Source organism: Pollicipes pollicipes, unplaced genomic scaffold, assembly GCF_011947565.3.
Source record: "Pollicipes pollicipes isolate AB1234 unplaced genomic scaffold, Ppol_2.1 Scaffold_4881;HRSCAF=5763_pilon_pilon_pilon, whole genome shotgun sequence".
Lineage (NCBI taxonomy): Eukaryota > Metazoa > Arthropoda > Thecostraca > Pollicipedomorpha > Pollicipedidae > Pollicipes > Pollicipes pollicipes.
Window position 1 is genome coordinate 13,145,917 of NW_023596576.1, and position 8,474 is coordinate 13,154,390.

Here is an 8,474-nt window from a genome sequence, read left to right on the forward strand (position 1 = left end):
GGATATAACATCACTCCTGCGGAGACTGATGACAGCATCCTCCACATGTGATCTCACCCCACCCGCCACCTCTTCCTCTTGTTTGTCTTGTTTCCCCACCTCCACCTCTTGTTTTACAGTTGCAGACGCTTCTTTCACAAACAGGTCTTCTGCATAACCGCTTCTTCCAAGAACTGGTCTTCTGCTTAGCCGCTTGGCGACATCTCGATCAGCGACCCGTACAGTTATGCATCTGTTGAAAAGCACCATTTGCGTGAGAAACAAGCATACGTCGGATGCCATTGGTGTAAACTCATGTGTGTAGCCACCTCTCGGGGCTCGGAGGGACCGCCTGACCTGACAAACTGCCTTGGTGTGGGGAGGGTGCGAAGAACTTGCGTCTTATGCTAAAAATAGAGGGAAAACACCTCGGCAAAGTTGAGGGCACTGCTACCTAGTCTGCACTTTCCGCGGGTTTGTGGCCACTTATTGACTTACGGGCAAACTCGGGGCCCCCGGGTCGATCCAGAGGCCCATAGTAATGTAAATCATACATTGGTCCTCCCCCTACCGTGCCAGGCGTCAGATGGCGGGGGATGTAAGTTTGACCCTGGCACTTGACCCCAGATCGGCGCAGAAGCCATCATTGACGCAACAAGATCCCTTATCGCCGCAGGCGGTCCAATAATTGGCACAGAGGCTTCAGTTCGACTTAATGACCCCTAGTTGAAATGGAGCGCATGACCCCGTTCCAAATTATCAATATGAACCAGTAGTGCAGGCGGGGGATAGGGCACAATGGGCATGTGCCCCCCCCCCCCTTCTTAGGTTTCGAGGGGCCCTTCAGGCCCCTCGAGACCCATGGTTAAGAGCCCAATCTGACGGCACGGAAGGCCAACCGGAATTCGCATTCAGAGGCCCGACCCTGCCGGCCGGGCACTTCACTACTATCCAGGGGGCCCCGCGCGCTGATCGGAACCACCCTGAGTCGATGAGGGCAGATATGTCCGTAGACACAACCACTTACGCACAGTGGGCTCCGTATCGGCTTGGGCCTGAGGACCCAGCAGGAGCCAGAGATTCACGTTGGTCGGGTCAACAGCGTCTGCCAGGAGTCCCACAACGCCAAACATGGTCCTGTGTTGGCAAGGGGCCCGAGTCAGCCAGAGACAGTGTTCGAGGGAGCCCGAAGAGCCTGGAGAGCCCACCGGGACCGTCGATCAAGGGCCCGGTTGGAGGGCATAAGGGCACGAAGTGCTGGTCGGGTCTTATTCAGGGGCACCAGCCTGCTGTGACGAGTCCTCAGATGACAGTCTGAGGGCCCTTTGTGCTGCTCGGGGACCCCCTGAGTCGAAATGGGTCTATATGTCGGTCAGACACCACCAGTACTGCACAATCAGCCCCTTGTCGACATGGGCCTGGGGGTGCACTTTCCAATCAGCTACAAAGTCGGGGCCAGCGATTTATGCTCCTCGGGGCCCCTGTATCTGTCAGGGGCCCGCAATGCCTAACATAAGATCCTGTGTTCGCGAGGGGCCCCCAGCCGGCCAAGGTCAATGTTCGATGAGGCCGAAAGAGGGACCGGGCTGCCGAGCGGAACCGACGATCAAGAGGTCGGTTGGATGGCACAAAGGCCTGAAGGACTGGCTGTAGGTCACATGAAGAATCGCGGCCTGTAGGGTCGTGACCTGAAATATCAGTAAGAGGCTCTCTTGCACCATTTGAGGACGCATCGAGACAATGCGAGTCTCTCGGTCAGCAAGAGCAAAGTTGTCTCCGTGTCAGTTTGAACCTTGGGGCCGTTTCATTAAGATCCTTTAGCTCCTGACCGAGGGCATTAATGTGCCCCTTAATATTCGACTTAAGAGATCCCCTTGCCCGAAAAAATAAAGGGCCTTACTGGCGTTGCAAGGAGTGGATCTAAATGTGTTTAAAACCGACAGGGGTATTCCATGTTTGCCTGAGAACGTTCATCCTTGTTGCAGAACCGATTAGTGAAACCTATTACATCGAAAGGTTTGAGCCTGTGCACCCGAAATTTCGGGAGCAAGGGCAGCGATGGCTTGGGTTGCAGTTTCCGTGAAGCTGAACGGCGTTGGTCACTGCAAGTAACACCACGTACCCCGCGCGAAACAGCCGTCGTGAAATAATGGTTCCGAAGGTCGCTCAAATTTGATTCACATCGTTTAAAGATAAGACTGGGCGTGCCTCTTTTACAACTCTTAGGCGGTCCTCCAGACAGATGAACAGTAGAGCAATACGAAAAATAAATACTCTTCCCTCACCCTTCCGTCTGCTTATAATACGAAGACCAAAAAATATTATAGCCTTCGATATTCCAAAGTACTGTTTCAGACCTTTTGCAAAGAACTAGCCTATATATATATATATATATATATATATATATATATATATATATATATATATATATATTTCCATGGGAGCCGTCTTGCCCAAATGCTGTATAAATAATCAACGCGTCTTAGATTGACTAGAACCAGGAGCGCAAGGTTATTATCAATCTGAATCTTTGATAAAAAGTTACTTCTATTTCGCTACCCGCTCAAGATGTTACATGCTGGACATTGTTATGCGTATCTATAGCTGAATAAACCTGGAAAAAATGTTACGATCAAGGTAACATGAATGATTATCTTCAAATTACAGTTAGCGAAAACGGAGCCAGCGCAAAAGGCGCGAACCATCGATATCATTAGGCTAGACAGGGCACTGGTCTGCGGTGGTATCCTGCGCTCATTGTCAATAAACGCAGTATATGTAATCCTAAAGCAAGCTAAATGCAAATCAAACCCGAAAGCGCATGGGGGGGGGGGCAATCAGCGTTGCTGTCACCCACCTTGAAACATAGCCCCTGTCCCTCCTCACCACCCCTTGTTCCTACACTTATAAGTGCACAGCGGATGTAGTCAAGCGCACACCATGTTCTCATTTGTGTACTTAATGCGCCGTGTGTTATGAGTTTGTTGATAATTGTTGGAAAGTACTCTCAGCATATTTGTTATGCCCCACATGACATCCCCCACGCAGTTGGAGGACGTTCAGTGATTTGGCTGTAAATGATCGGTGGGATGCATCTCGGTCCGTGCTGGATGAAGAGTAACGAACTTTTGAGAGGATGTTGATATATGTGAGCGCGCATGTGAGCGACTGACTTGCGTTAAGAGCAAGATCACAATCGTGTGTGATGCCTATACATCAGATGTCTTTTGGGCACAATAAACATGAGTTACACACACACACACACACACACACACAAAAGGCAGCTCTATGTCACAAAGATTATTACCGTCGTGCTGATGTGGGACATGCAAAAATAAAATCCCTAACAAAAGTAACTGACCTCACTTTTTGCTTTAAATTGTACAAGTGATCTGGCTGAAACTGACATTGATCCCCGCAGGGGCACCGGCTTCGGTCGGTGTAGGGGACTAGCGCCCCCTCGGGTCCCAGCTCCGGTAACGGGTGGACAGCGCAAGCTGTTCCTCTCAGGGCGTAGCGACCCTGCCGGTACGTGAGCCCCTTCTCCTTGTCCCGCTTGCTCCCTTCCCATTACCCATTTTCCCCGCATCCGGCCCACTCATCACTCCTGATCCTCGTTTTATCGGGGTCGCCGTGCCCCCTCGCCCTCGTCCCCGGGTTGATCGGATCCTGGTGGCTGAGGGGCGCGTCGTGCGGGTCAGTCACGGCGCGTCCCAACACTCCACTTTGGCCAGGATATCCGGGGGCGCGGGGGGCCCGTGGGGCCCCACACGGGTCTAGCGGCTTGTCGCTCGCGTCGCGGTTGGGTGCTCCTTGCGGGTTCCGCTTGGGGCGCCTGGCCGCGCGCAGCGGCTTAAGGGGTCAAGGGGCGGCGGCGCTGAACCACGGTCAGGACGGGGAGGGGTCTCCCCGGTTACACCTGGCCGTGTGGGAGGCGTCGTCCGCCCCGTATAGCACCGAGGTAGCCCTGGCGGCACCACCACCAACTGGTGAGTGGGCCGTCCCCCAGTTGGGCTCCGAGGTGGGTGGGGAGCCCCGGTGCCGAAATAAAGAACAACCTTGCATGGCATCTACAAACCCAAAAAACTCCCGCCCCCCGAGAGGGGGACGGACTGCGATGAATTTAGGGTGCAGCGAGGAGTCGGTTCCACCTGCCCCACGCGTTCTTGTCTTCCGGAGTGATGTGAAGAACCTGGCATCGCTTTCACCGTTTCAGCGCCGAAACGGATGCGACAGGTTGGGAAAAGTCACCCGCTGTGACAAGCTGAGGGACGGCGCGATCGAAGTGGAGTTCGCAAACGGCACCGATGCGACTCGAGCTTTGACTGTAACTGAATTTGTATATGCCGCGAGAACCGAGGGTGCAAAGCGAGACGTGAGCGTGCCGGTCACGGTCACACCGCACCACACCAAAAATTTCTCAAAAGGTATCATAAACCGCTATGACCTTCGTGACGTCAGCGAGGAGGAAATCATCGAAGAGTTGGGAATTTTCGAGGTCACGGCAGCACGTAGGATCACGACCAGGAGGGGTGATGACCAAATCCCTACAAACAACATTATACTGACATTCAACCGGCCTGATTTACCGTCTGATATCCGCATTGGCTACGCAGTTGTCAAAGTCGGGATCTTCGTTCCGAATCCGATGCGATGTTTTCAATGCCAGCGCTTTGGTCATACAAAACCACACTGCCGCAATCGAGCTGTCTGTGGGAAGTGTGCATCTTCCGAGCATTCGGGAGACCAGTGTACCTCTGTGCAGCCCTGGTGCGTGAACTGTGGCACGGGGCAGGTACCGCACACAACTTTCGATCGAAGTTGTCCAGCCTTCATGAAGGAAAAGGAAATTATATCACTCAAAACTTCAAAGAACATTTCTTTCCGCGAGGCGCGTGAACAGTATGAGGCTAATCACCCCAAGGTATCTTATGCCGAAAAATCCAAAACCTCTGTACCACAGTCCACCAGCATCAGTCACATGTCAGCGGTCCAACTCATCACGCTCCTGCGATCCTTCGGTTTGTCTGTGGTGCCGGCGGGGCGGGCGACCCCCGCCCAGTCGGTTCCTCCTGGTCCTTCAGTTGCGTCCTGCTCTACCAACGCTGTGCCGCCGGACCTTCATGTGTCGTCGGGGTCGCAGGCGGGGGAGGAGGAGGGATGGACGGTGGTCAAGCGCGGCCATGGTCCGCGGGCTCGGCCTTCCTCGCCGTCTGTCACTCCGCTGCCCTCGTCGCCTCCGGCGACGCTGGCGAGTGTGTGTGGACGAGCAGCGGAAACGATGGAACGGCATGAGGCGGACAGGCGCGCCCGCGACGCCAAGCGGGCCCGCCTAGCGGAGTTGGAGAGGGCTAAGACGGCCAATCGCTTGTCCGTTGCAAGCAAGGAGCCCAACCCTCGCAGTGGCACACCATCGCCGAGAAGGCCAGTGGAGGCCCCCGCTGACCCCCAGACGCCCGGTAGAGGCCCGCCGATGGGCCCTTCCCCGCCGCCACCCCGGACCGGGTACGCTGGCGTCAAGCGTGCCCCGGCCGGTCCCCCGTCTCCATCTGACGGCGGGAGCCCCAGAACTCGTCCCAGAGTGGGGCACCTCCCTGCAGATTCCAACCGTGGCTCTCAGTCAGAAAAGTCTGCTTCTGCAACTGGCGCAGCCCAGTTCTTTTAGGACGTGCCCGGTTTTAGTATGTGACCTCCAACCGGCTTTTTAACACGCCCCCTTTACAGGCCTTTTTTACAGTGGAACTGTAGAGGAATAAGGGCAAATGCCCTCGACCTCCAGGCTGTCGTCAGCGAGCACTGTCCCGCAGCCGTAGCGCTGCAGGAGACCAAGCTTGCTTCTAGTCACCACTGCACGCTGAAGGGATACGCCCTGTTTCGCAATGATGTGTTAACCGACGGTATCGCACATGGCGGTGTCCTTCTTGCAGTCCACCACAGCGTGCCAGCCAGGAGGTTTAACCTGCGGTCTACGCTACAGGCTGTAGCCGCACGCCTACATTTGAATCACCGTCACATCACGGTGTGTTCTTTATATCTTCCACCTGGCGTCGGTTTTCCATTGGAAGACATGAGACGTTTAGTGCATGAGTCGCCTTCACCATGTCTTCTTTTAGGCGACTTCAACGCTCATCACACCGCGTGGGGCTGTGATAGCACGAACACCCGCGGAAGGATGTGCGAACATTTTATCCGTGACTCGTCACTGTGTATTTTAAACACAGGGACTCGTACTCATTTTACACTGCCGTCTGGTCAGACTTCCGCGCTTGACCTGAGTCTTTCTAGTCCCGAGCTGGTGGAGAGCCTCGAGTGGTCTGTGGCAGATGATCCAATGGGCAGCGATCACTTCCCAGTGTGGCTTCGATTCCACATAAGAGGAACGTTGGGTGTAAGACCACGACGTTGGAATTTAAAAAAGGCTGACTGGAGAGAGTTTGAGGCTCGACTGGAGACATTATGTCAGACCGGAGGTGTGAGGGTGGCACCCTCTATTGAGGATTTTACTCACAGACTTCTAGATTGCGCTAGCGATTACATCCCGCGCACTTCTGGATTTCCTCGTCGCACTCCTGTGCCGTGGTGGACGGAGAAGTGTCGTGACGCAATTCGCGCACGCAAACGTGCTTTCCGAGCTTTTGACGCCAGAAGTAGCTTGGAGAATTTAGTAGCCTTTAAGAAAGCCAGGGCTTTCGCCCGCCGCACGATAAAAGAAGCGAAACGTGAATCCTGGCGTATGTACGTAAGCACGCTCAACCGATTCACACCAACTTCGCAGGTGTGGGCTCGGATCAAACGTATCTCCGGGCAGTTTTCATCCGTGCCACTTCCTGTGTTACATGTTAACGGCCAGGTGGTGACTCATCCGTTGGATGCGGCTAACGGGATCGCCCGAGCACTCTCCCACCGTAGCGAAGGTGCAAACATGAGCCCACAGTTTTTACGGCAAGGAGCACAATCCGAAAAAACCGTAGTGAACTTTTCTACAAGGCAACCACAGGCGTACAATGAGCCCTTCACTTTGGTGGAGTTGGAGTCGGCAATCGGAAGACTTCGTAGTGTATCGGAAGGTCCTGATGACATCCACAATGAGATGCTCCGACATCTGCCTCCGTGTGCACGTCGTGCACTATTGGCGGCCTTCAATAGGGTGTGGTCAAGAGGTGAGTTCCCTCCGGCCTGGCGGGAAGCTGTTGTGGTGCCTATCCTAAAACAGGGGAAGAGTGGGCTGGACCCTCTTCATTACCGACCCATTTCACTGACGTCATCACTGTCCAAGCTCATGGAAAAGATGGTAAACGTGCGACTCACTTGGTTTTTAGAGAACAACGATATTTTTAGTAACTCGCAGTGCGGATTTAGGAAAAACCGTAGTACGGTGGACCATCTCTTAACACTGGACACCACGGTTCGCAAGTCTTTTCAAGAAAAAGCGCATATGGGGACAGTATTCTTCGACATTGAAGCCGCCTATGACACCACATGGCGCCATGGTATTGTTCAAAAGCTCTTTAAATATGGTATACGTGGCCATATGGGTGCTTTTCTCCAAAGGTTTTTAGCCAAACGATACTTCCGTGTTCGGGTCGGCAACGTCCTCTCCGACAGGTACGAACAAATAAACGGCGTGCCCCAGGGCGGCGTGTTAAGTGTTGCACTGTTCGCAGTTATGATAAATGATATTTGTGATGTGCTCCCACAGTCGGTCGGACGTGCCCTTTTTGTTGACGATTTTACTATTTGGACCAGTGCAGCGAGAGCACCAGCGATGGAGCGGCGTCTCCAGCTGGCTGTGGACCGCGTTGAAAGATGGGGTGACATGAACGGGTTTCGTTTTTCAGGCGACAAGACCGTTGCGATGCATTTTTGTCGTCGCCAGCGATGTGATGATCTGAGCATCCGTCTATATGGTCGCTCTATTCCAAATAAGGCCGTGGCCAGGTATCTTGGGATACACTTTGACCGCCGCCTTACATATAACGCACATCTTAAAATGTTACGCGATCGATGCTTTAAATCTCTCAACATACTAAAGTGTGTGTCTCGCACATCGTATGGGGCAGACAGAAGCACGCTTATGCTTTTATATCGTTCCCTCGTCCGCTCCAAACTGGATTATGCATGCTTTGTTTATGATGGCGCGTCTGAATCCAGCAAGCGTGTTCTTGATACCGTCCACCATACTGCCATTCGCATTGCTACTGGGGCGTTTCGCACATCACCTTCCGTCAGCCTTTTAACGAAGGCACACGAACCACCACTTTCGACGAGGAGGAAAATGCTTGGCATGCGTTATGCCTTGAAGCTGCGGCAGTTCCCACTTCACCCGACATATTCTGCAATATTTTCGCGGTTTGCAGTAAGTTCTCTTCGTCATGGGCCGCAGCAGCACGCTTTAACTTTTGGTTCCCGAATGAGAGCGTTATTGCTTGAGAGCGGAATTCCTGTTCGGGGGTGTAAGGCAAGTAAGCCGCCTGGCTTCTCCTCCCTGGCAAATG